The following is a 12,076-nucleotide window of genomic DNA, read 5'->3' as shown; positions in this document are numbered from 1 at the left end:
TTTTGTATTTTATGGGGATTATAGCCATTGGCCAAGAAGGTGTGGCATAAGTGAGCCAGTTCAGCAGCAAGAGCATTGTCATTGGAACAGATTGCTCTCGCTCTGTGGGTTAGCGTTTTTAAAATACCATACAGTTGAGAAGGGTGATGGTGTGATGTAAATATCTCCCTGTATGTGTGGGTTTCTAAAAACTGAAAATGATAAGGAACCATCTGGAAGACATGTGATAAGTGTATCCAGGAAGGACAGACAGTTATTAGCTTCCAGTTCTATTGTAAAGTGGATTTTTGGATTTTGGCTATTTAAATGCACTAAGAATGTTTCCAATGTCTCTGGGCCATGTGGCCAAATAGTAAGCGCATTGTCAACGTAGCATAGCCAAAGTGTTGGTTTGAGAGTGGCTGTATTGATAGCTAGTTTTTCCAGGTGTTCTATGTAGAAGTTGTCTAGGGGGGGGGGGGGACACATGGCTGTCTCATCTATTTGTTTGTATATTTTCCCTTTCCATGTGCATGTATTGTGAATTTGAATAGTTCAAATATATCAGGGGGGGAAGTGTGACTTCAGTAGATTGACGGTTTCTATTAGTGGTACATTTGTGATTAGTGAGGTGATATCGAAACTCACCATTAAGTCTGAGCTTTTTAGGGTATGATGTTGTGGTTATAACACCAGAAAAATATCAGCAATAAGTCAGTAAATAATTATTTACTTATTATTCTGTGTTCTAATATATACCGTCAAAAAATAAATAACATGTACGACGAACACGTCTTTCTACATGTTTCTTGACTAAGTGTTTCAGATAAGATTTATGCAAACATACATGAAAAGAAGTTGAGAAAGATTGTGGAAAAGAAACTTGGAGAGGAAAATGCTGGGTTCAGGCCAAATAAAGGTTGTCAAGATCAAATTTTCGCTTTAAGACAAATAATTAAGAAATCATGGGAATGACAAGGATTTGTACTTGAGTTTTGTAGATCTGGAAAAGACATACGATAAGGTGCCCAGAGAAAAGCTTTATAAAACAGTACAATTAAATGGGATGAATGGAACATTATACAGAGAAATACATCGTCTATATTTAAGTTTTCAGTCGGCAGTTAGAATTGAAGAAAATACAGGAAGATGGTTTGATGTAAAATCAGGGGTGAGACAAGGGATGCACATTATCTCCACTCTTATTCATCATCTATATGAATCACATGAGAGAAAGTGGCATTAGGCCTGATATTAGGTGATGTCAAACTTAGCTCTTTGCTTTATGCACATGATATTGTATTCCTAAACACATCTAGTGCAAGTCTTCAGGATTATTTAATTAAATTGAATAACAACTATAAAAAATTTGGAATGAAAATCAGCAACAAAATGACCAAAACTATGAAAACAGGCAGGCATAGAGAACTTCACTGGCAATTTGAATGGAGATCCTATAGAACAAGTAAAATATTTCAGCAACTTAGGCACAGTTCTTAGTGAACACAGCAGGTGAAATCTGAAAATAGATGACAGAATAAGCAAAGCTGGTATAGTGGGTAGCCAGTAGAATAAATTTATATAGAATAAGAAAGAAATTAGCCCAAACACCAAATTAGCAGTATACAAGACAACTTAAAACTGGTTTGAATATTATGGATATGAGAGTTGGGTTAGAAATAAAGCACTTAATCATAGCACTAGAGACCACAGATATGAGGATTCTGAGAAAAATTAGGGGAGTGAAATGATGGCATCAATGGCAGAATCACATTAAAAATGAAGATATTAGAAAGGAACTAGACATTATCATTCAAGAATGTGTCAGCAGAACTAATCTAAGGTAGTGGGCCACTTAAATAAAATGGGTGAGGAAAGGTTAGCAAAACAGGTGTTTGATGCTAAGATGGCAGGATAGAGACCCAGAAGAATACCAAGGTCTAGGTGGATTGATTCATTCAGTCAGAACTGCCTTAAAAGAATGAAATGTTAGATATGATAGTATTGGAGCGTTTACAGGTAATAAACTAATTTGGAGGAAAATTGTGGATAGATTAATGATAACGTAAACTTAATTTCCTAGTGCTATCATAGTAATATGAACACCCCTTGCAGGTGCATATCAGGAAATTGATAATGATAATGATGATGGTCTTCATGCCAGTGAGAATAATTTCTGTAACTTATTCACAGCAGGTGTGAGTCAGATGAGCAGAAACTATAGTCAATACTAAGAAAAGGAGTAGAAATTACAGAGGTCATCCCAGGTGGCTTCTTCAAATAGTGTCAGAGGATGTAAGGGTGGGAGCGGCTGGGGCAGGGAGGGACAGATTGATTCAGTCAGAAGTGCATTAGAAGTATAAAATATTAGATATGACAATATTGGAGTGCTCACAAGTAATACTGATTGATTTGGAGGAAAATTGTTAAGAAGAGATTAATAATAACGTAACCTTCATCATTTAGTTCTGTTATAATAACTTGACATCCCTTGAGGGCACATATGATGGCACTGTATGTTAAAATTGCACTAATCAGTTTGCTTAGTAAAGTTGAAAAATAGTATACATTATGGCTATCACTTAAACTATACTTAGGAAGATTTCAAATAAAGTTAACAGAGAATTTAAAAAAAAAAAACTTAAAAATATGCAGCAGACTGCTTATATATTCAGTAAATAAAAAGGAAATGAGACCTAAAGTCACTTATGACTTTAGCTCTCATTTCTAGTGTTTAATACTGAGTTGATGCACTTATGAGTATTAGAAGTCAGAATGTAAGAGCTGAAAAAATTGGAGAATAAGTGAGTGAGAGAGAGAGAAATTACACAGTCAATAAGCTGATTTATAAAGAAGTTGATGTGATTGGAAAGTAATTGTGAAATAATAATTGTGTTAAACTGTCATAATATCTGATGCAACTCGTGAAGGCAAATCACAGTCACAATAGCCCATCACAGTAAACATTGATGGGGGAAAAAAAGGAAAGAAGTAATGTACATACTAATTTTTAAATGGGAAACAAGGTGGTTCTCAAACTAGTCTTAAAATATGAATCTGAAAGGTCTGTTAGAAATAAAACTCCATTAAAGGCTGCAAATCACAATAATTAATTGATTGAGCATACAACATCATTGGCAGGCCATAATGGTATCAGAAAAGAACTTGCCATTATTAATATTCAAGAATACATTATCAGAGCTAATCTAAAATGACCACTTGAAACAGAAGGGGAAATGAAAGATTAGCAACATGGATATTAGGAAACAGGACCAAGATATAGTAAAAGTACTTTAGAAGATAGGAAATAAGAGTTATTCCTGACAAATAATAGATCATTTGAAATAGAATTGTTGATAGGAATAGTAATAATCTGGTAATTATGCTCATACATCTCTTAAGGATATACATTAGCAAGTGATGTTGATGATGATGATGGAGCCCTCATAGATCTTAAATTTGCAGTTGTATGGTAATAATCGAAAAGGCCAAATTCACTATGATTATTGAATCGAATATATCATTTGTGTTTCTCTTTTCTAAATCTGTACTGTATCCTGTTTGTTACTGATATATTAGTCAGTTTTGATATTCCATCCCATTTTCCTTTGCACGTTAGGCTCAGTAGCCCATTACAGCCAAGTAACTTGGCTTATTAATACTCTGACAGGGCAGTTTTCCTATCTTGCAGAACAGAAACCTGAGTTTCCAGAAGGGAATCCCTTCCACTTCTGTACAAAACCGGCTGACTCACCTTCTGTTAAAAAGCTTCATAGACAGGATTCGAACCCAGGTCTTTCTAACCAAAGGGCATCATTGAAACCACGGAGCTATGGAGGCTCAGTTTTAATATAACTGCTCTTTTCACTAATGTCCTAATCACCAGCACTATTTTTCTGTTAAAATAAATAAAAAATTCCCACACAATATTATGGTCCTCTTTCCCCATATCCAGGGCCATTGACAGATTAGATCGTCCCTGAGGCAAACAATTAAATATCACCCCTGATGGATTATAAGACAAAAATATAAGAAAATCTCCAATTGCTATTTTATTTTTATTACAAGAGAAGCATTAATGCAAAACGATTACATATTAATATTAATTAAATATTTGCTCTACGGGGATATCGCACAATAGAAAACTGTTTATAAGCTCTTCTAAATTTAAATTATAAGCTATGTCTGCTTCTATCAATATAGTTGCTAGACCAACATCTTTCTTGGGTCATTGCTGTTCACAAATAATTTTTAATCAGTTTAAGCTTGGAAAAACTTCTTCTTTCTGCACTTGCTATGTAGTTATGGCGCCTACCACAATGAGGTAGGCTGCCTGTCAACAGTACTGCCCATATCTTGCATACTGTTATTTCATTTAGGCAAACAACTTTTTATCTGAAAAAAAGAAGGCATAACAGTATGCTTGCCATCATTTTCACTTTACCACCAGCACAAATGCACACACACCATCTTTTTTTTTTTTTTTTATGGAACATTTGAGCAGCATGCTATAAATTATTTTGCTCCTCTGAAATCAAAGTTTTGGTAGGTGTTGAGTATATTCATGCCATTTTGTAATATGACCAAAATCTGTTTCATTTCATTAAACCTTCATGTTTTGTCATCTAATGCACATAATCATCATATTTCTTGAAAGGGAAAGTATGTTTGGTATATATTCCACATCAGACTGTTGAAAAAATCATTTTTCAAGTTTTATCTCTACTAATTTCTGGTACTGTTAACAAGCTAGTCAACAGTAATGGTAATACTGAATATCCAAAAAAAAAAAAAAAAAAGACTAGCTGGTGCAGACACAATTCACCTATTATGATGGTTAGTGATGTGATGGATGAGTGTGTAAGATCTCTAGGCATCACATTTTTGATAAAAGATGACCAAACATAATGCAAGAACATACCTTGTTTCTTGTTACTCTGATCAGGGTTTTTTAACATTTTTTTTATTATTATTATTACGGGTATCTCCATGGAGTCAGTAGACTCATCGTGGGAGACCCAAACTAGCAAAACAAAATCTGTCATATCTCTTCTTGAATTCATTTACAGACGAAGAGCTCACAACTAAGTCAGGCAATGAATTCCACTCATTCACCACCCTCCAGGCAAAAAACCTTGTTCTGACACCTTTGTTAACCACACTCTTCTTTAATTTCCAGAGATGACCTCTTGTTCTTCCATCACTATCACACAGCTGAAACATTTCCCCTGCATCAATCCTATAAAAACCTTTTAGTAATTTGAATGTTTCTATCATATCCCCTCTTCTTCGCCTATCAACCAATCTCTGCAATCCACAAGCTCTCAATCTATCAATGTAGAGAGCATTTTTTATATCACTCACCAACTTGGTCACTCTTCTCTGAACCCTCTCCACAGCCTCCTCATCTCCAAGGAATCCAGGTGACCAGACCTGAGCACAGTAATCCAAATGTGGAAGTATCAATGCTTTATAAAGGGGAATAATAACCTCTTTATCTCTGGATGTCAGTGTGTTCCTCAACAACCAAGTAATCCTATGTGCAATCTTGGACACCTTAGCAATGTGTCCTCTGAACTTCATCTCCCTATCTACCAATACCCCTAAGTCCCTAGCCTCATCAATCTCTTGGAGTACCTTTCCATCGATGTAGTACACAGCTGGTAATCTTTTAATCCCAAAATGCATGACTTTACACTTTTCCACATTGAACTGACATCCATTTTCTTTTGCCCATTTTACCAGCTTATTTAAATCCTCCTGCAAACTTTCAACATCAGCTTGATTTTTTATTGCACTACACAACTTTGCATCATCAGCAAACAGCTGAATATCTCCCTTTAAGCCGTTTCCTATATCGTTTATATACAAATTAAACAACATTGGCCCAAGCACAGAGCCCTGAGGCACACCACTGGTCACCTGCCTCATTCTGGACTCGGCTCCTCCATACACCACCTTATGGTATCTCTCCCTGAGCCATTCTCCTATCCATATCACCAATTTAATATCCATTCCCATCTGCTCCAATTTGCGTAACAGTGTTCTATGGGGTATCCTGTCAAAAGCCTTAGCAAAATCCAGAAGTACCACTGTGTAGCCAGTTCCTTTGTCCAACTCAGATGTTATTCTATTATGAATAGTTAATAGATTGCTAAGGTAGGATCTACCTTTAACAAAACCATGTTGGCCTCTATAGAGTATCATATCCTGATCCACCCATTCTTGAATTTTGTCTTTAACCAACTTTTCCAATACTTTTACCACTACTCCTGAGATGGTGATTGGTCTGTAATTCAATACTGCAGTTTTAGAGCCACCCTTATGCAAAGGAACCACTTTGCCTAACTTCCACTCCCTAGGGACCATACCAGAGTTCAAACTTAAGTTAAATATCCAGGTGAGAGGGGTTGACAATTCATTTGCACATTCACGCAACACCCGAGCTGATATTCCATCTAAGCCTACCGCAGTGTTTGCATTTAAGTTTTGCAATATATTTAATACCTTTGATTCTATAGCTTCAATTCTCACATTAGGTATTGCTGTAGGTATAGAGATATCCTCACTTGGGTGATAGACTTTTGAAAAGTGATCACTCAGTAACTCGACTATTACATCTGATTTTGTCACCTCAATACCATCAGCACACACTAAGGTTATCCTTCCGAAGTCATTCTTCCTCTTACTTGCCATCTAATGCCTGCCTTGTTTGACCTCCTAACCATGGGGACACAATCTGATATTGCTTTCCTCAGATACCCGCTGATTTTATCCCAAGCACTGCTAACATCTTTCCCTTGCAATATGTTCTGCCATGGGATGGCTGCAAGCTCACTCCGAAGCTTGTTATAATTGCCTAACCTGTAGTTCCGTACATACCCCTTCTTAATAGAAAAATCCACAGATTTTGCAACCTCCCAAGTCAATATCACATGATCACTTTCACCAACTGGAGGTAACGAGGACAACTTACTTATGCATATAACCTCTGAACCAATAACCAGGTCCAACACTCTCACACCACGTGTCCCTTCAGTTACGTGCTGTTTCAAGTAATTATCTCGTAGAAGATGTATGAATTCTATTTCCTTTTTGCTACGTGATATTTCCTCCTTCCAATTGATATCACCGTAATTAAAATCCCCCATAATAATCACCAAGCCTTCACTCATTGCACTAAGTTGCTGATGCATGAATTCAATATCTCCCCCCATACTCCCTGGCCTATAGCAGCATCCAACTGTATATTTGGTTGCGTTGGTTACTATTTCGCACCAGACTGCCTCAAATGAACTCTCATTCATGTCTATCATCATGATATACTACTTTCTTTGGCTGCAACACATCAGCTATCATCAACAGTACTCCTCCTCCTGTTCTATCTTCTCTATCCTCCCTGAAAATACTGTACCCATCACATTCAATTCCAGTGACCACATCTTCTGCTGACAGCCAAGTTTCACTAATGCCTACAACTTTTGGTGAGATTTCACTGACTAATGCCAAAAATTCTTCTCTCTTATTTCGAATGCTTCTAGCATTGGTATACAAAAATTGCAGATTCCCTCTAGATCTTGTACTGGCTTTAGAACTGATATATAAGTCACTAACTACCGTAGTCCTATGCCAATTTTTATCCCCTCTCTTCTGCAATTTATTCAGCCTATAAGGATCAATAAATACACAATCAGTGCTAAAGTTTCTCTCTCTTACACTCAACCTTTTCAATATTAGTTTCCCTGCCCAATAACTTCAACCTGTTCAGAAAACAATAACTTCTTCAATCGCTTATGTCCTTCCATGTTAAGATGCAGTCCATCTCTAGCATACAACTGCCTTTTTCCTTCAAACACACTCCAAACATCAACAAACTCCAGACCTCTTTTTCTGCACATTCTTGCAATCATATCATTCATTATCATTGCTCGTCTACTTAACTCGTAATTGTCAAAACGAGGCAGCACACACACTATTCTCCCATTGACACTTTTCCTCTTCACAATATCTAATAATGTTCTTAAATCTTTTCCTACCCGATTTATACTACCTCTCAGGTCATTCGTACCCACCATAACTATCATCTTGTCTGCTTCATGCCCTCTCTTTATTGCTAAAGCCACTCTTTCTATTGTCCCATCAGCCAAGCACTCCTCATGCATACCACTCTCCATACCCTTAATCATAGAATCACCATATATTTTACCACTCTTAACTTCATTCAAGTCCACACTCATGGACTCATTCTCTACACTATTCAGCATGACTCTCCCAGCTTCATTACTCAACTCTCTATTACTTACCCCCCCACTCTCACTAGATCTCATTTCTTCTAGGCCACTTGTGGTTTTATTATGTTGACTCCCAATCACTCCCATACTATTTATTACTGAATCATTCACCAAAGACTCACCCATATGTAATCCTGTTCTAGTTACTTCAGCTAAAGTAATCTCTATAGTCCTAATTTCTCTGTTTAACACATTAAACTCAGCTTTAACTTCCAGTATCTCCTTACCGATCACTTCCACTTCCTCATGAAGAAGATGAAGGTCATTTTTCATTTTCATAAACTCCCGCCGAAGTTCTTCCGCTACGGTCCCGATGTCAGCTTCCATTCCTAAACGCTCCAGCCTATCCCGACACTTCTCACATACGTCGACATTTTCGTTCTTCTCATTTTGCCAGACCGACCACAGATCCTTCACATTTTTCGGTGCATACATATAGCAGTTTCCGCAACGCATCCATTGCGAAAAATCTAACGCTGAGCCAGCCTTTCGTGTAGTAGTAGAAGTCCTGCGCGCCGCTGACGTACGTTTCTTGTTGGACGCCATCTTTACACGTTGATATAGTGAAACAAACGGCAGTGAAAACACAATATATACAACACAGTTCTAAACAATAATACCACTGAAGGACACTTGTTTCTAACCGATGCACAATTGCAGCACAATTTGTGACAAAAAGCCACACTATATTTAACTTTAAAAACACGTTTTCTAGACTAGCTAAACTCGACCGCCACATTTACCAAGGACACTTTGAATGATCTGACAAAGAAGAAATTGTACCTGAATTTATGTTTTTTTTTCTCCATATCCTGGTTGTGTGCTCACATGCATATCTCTCCTTATTTGCTTTTTGTCCAACATACCAAATTCCACATGAACAACTGATATTGGATACTCCCAGTTTTGAGTGGTGAATAAAGAGTTTTGAGGTCAAAGAAGACTTGATTGTTTAAGTGGGAAGAAAAGTCACTCGACACAATATCTTTGAGATATTGTCTATGAAAAAACTAAAAGTAAAAAACTGGTATTATAAAAACTCAGTGACACAGAGCATACAACATTTCCAACAATATGGCAAAAAGATGCCAAGAACTTAAATACCTCAGTTTCATTCTTCCAAAACATGCTTATAATTACAATAAATAAATAAATATTTTAACTTTACTTTATCTCCATCTAACATCTCCAAAGTTGACATGATTTCCAATATGACTGCTGATAATCTTCAGCATTCGGTAAATTTTCTTAGTCTCTTCTTCACATTGGAAATCATGTCAACTTTGGAGATGTTAGATGGAGATAAAGTAAAGTTAAAATATTTATTTATTTATTGTAATTATAAGCATGTTTTGGAAGAATGAAACTGAGGTATTTAAGTTCTTGGCATCTTTTTGCCATATTGTTGGAAATGTTGTATGCTCTGTGTCACTGAGTTTTTATAATACCAGTTTTTTGTGACAAATAGTGGTAGGACTTTGAAGTATCTTCATGTATCTTCTGCATTGAAGTATCTTCATGTGTGTGTTTGGAGTGTCACAAAAAAAGAAAAGCGGGGGTCTATTTTCTAATTCAACAGTGAACTTTATGTGAAGATGAATGTTGTTAAGATGACCAATGAATTTTTAGAATTGTTTTGCTAAGCCAGTCTGTATGATGAAAATACATCACCTACATAGCATAGTTAAAGTTTAGGTCATCATTTATAATCTGCAGGTCTTGTTTTTAAGCAGGCCCAGATGATACATTATGATTGGCTTAAAGTAGAGAAAGTAATGAACCCTATTCTTTCTGGTCATAGAATTTGTCTTGGAATTGGAAGAACTGTGGTTGATGCAGTGTGCAACAATATATCTGTAATAACATCACATATCTAGCGGAAATATTTCTTGTGTTAGTGCTATGGTTTCTATCTGTTTGTATTCAAAGTCTGTTACAAAAGCTTTTTTTTTTTTTTTTTTTTAATAAATTCCTTATGTTAGTGTCTCTCTTGACTGTAAATGAGACTACTAGCTGTGTGAGATATTTAAAGACCCAAGAGTGGACAAATATCTGAAGTCTGCTATGGGCAATAGTGGTACATCTTGCTTATGTATCTTTGGAGCTCCATAGATTCTGGAAACTAGCAGATGTGTAGATGTAAGATGCTGCTTAGTATCTTCAAATCAGATGACAAGGCCTTTAAGTTGTTGGTCATGTTGTGGGCATATCAAGTAGGGTTATAGTCAAGTAGAGTGTAGGTGTTTGCATCATTGAGTGAGTTATATGGTTTTTCAGGCATATTTTCTGTTTATGACAACTATGGCCATTACCTTTGTGTATTTTTAATACTATCATGTTCTTGTTGTGTTGTATTTTCTGGAGCACCAATCATTTCATTTTTTAGATATTTCTGTATGACCTGCTGATAAATCTTCAGCATCATTTGGTAATTTTCTTAGTCTCTTCTTCACATTAGAAATCATGTCAACTTTGGAGATGTTAGATGGAGATAAAGTAAAGTTAAAATATCTCAGCCTTATCCTTCTAAATCAGGATGATCTTGAATACTTTTTTAGAAGGATAAGGCTGAGATATTTTAACTTTACTAACAAATGAACAAAAAAAAAAAGGAATATAGAACAGCAGTATCACTCCCTTACATATGATCCAACTCAGACAAGATATTGCATTAACAAGGAATAAAAGTGGCTCCCTGAGATCTCAAGTCTCTTTTGACCTCCAAAACCTTCTCATTCCAAATAAAAAAAAAACCTGTCAGCTTACAAGATCAAATGCTCATATGAAATTTACTTGGATAAATAGGCTGACAACACATGTATCATAACTCATTGAGGACACACACACACACACACGTACATAAAATCAGGACTAGCAGTATGTACAGTAGAGACAAAATCATTAAGGGTTATGGTAGCATACACAAATGTCCTATATTTATTACAATTTCTTTGTCAATGCATTCAGAAATGTTAAAAATCAATCGTTGTAACAAGAAACAAACTTGATGCATAATCTCACGTCAAGTTAGGTCATCTTTCATCAAAAACCTGGCATATGAGATCTTAGATGCTCTACACATCACACCATCAGCCATCAGAATGCAATGTGAATTGCACACTTATCATTATTAGTTTATTTCAAATATTTTGTATTGCTGTTACCATTAACTTGCTTATTGCTTAATCAATGTAATAATGTAATATCAGTTTAATTTTTCTTTCACTCTTCTGAAGAAATGCGTGCTATGTGTGCTAATGCACCTGAAATTATTAATAGAAATAGAAAAAAAAAAAAAGTCAAACAGTCTTCGTGTGGAATATATATTGGGCAAACTTTCAACAGGTTTCTCCATCCACAGAAGTCTCCAAAATAAATCGTCATATTTCATAAATGTAATATTGATTACACTAAGTGAAACCTTCTGTAGTTTAACTACAAATAAATTTTTATATTAGGCCTACTCCATGAAACTTTTTATTAATGAAATGATGACTGAATAAATGGATATAAAAAGTTATATTTAGGATTTAGCATCTGTATATACAGTAAGATGTTGCTGATATCTTATATTATATTGAAATTAGAGACACTTGTATTTATATGTAGGGACATACCAAGTTTTTTTTTACTTTAGTACATGGCTCAGTAAGGATATTTTTTTATTATAAAGAAAAAAAAAGCACCTGAAAATTGAATATTTTCAAATCTGATTTATCCACTAGGAATACAAACTAGCAACACAAACTACACTAGCATTAATTAAAAAATGATTCACTGTTTATATATTACAATGTACTTATATC

At 35.6% G+C, this 12,076-nt stretch overlaps 1 protein-coding gene across 1 annotated transcript in view; it reads left to right on the top strand.

Annotated features, from left to right (window-relative positions):
- LOC150095877 (uncharacterized) overlaps positions 1-12,076 on the top strand; it is a 710,412-nt gene that overhangs the window by 615,611 nt on the left and 82,725 nt on the right. The gene's annotated exons all lie outside the window — the stretch shown is intronic.

This window comes from Typopeltis vanoorti, chromosome 19 (genome assembly GCF_054136105.1).
Source record: "Typopeltis vanoorti isolate ZY-2024b chromosome 19, IOZ_Tvanoo_1.0, whole genome shotgun sequence".
NCBI lineage: Eukaryota > Metazoa > Arthropoda > Arachnida > Uropygi > Thelyphonidae > Typopeltis > Typopeltis vanoorti.
Note: the sequence above shows the minus strand (reverse complement) of the source record. Positions and strands in the feature narration are given on the sequence as shown.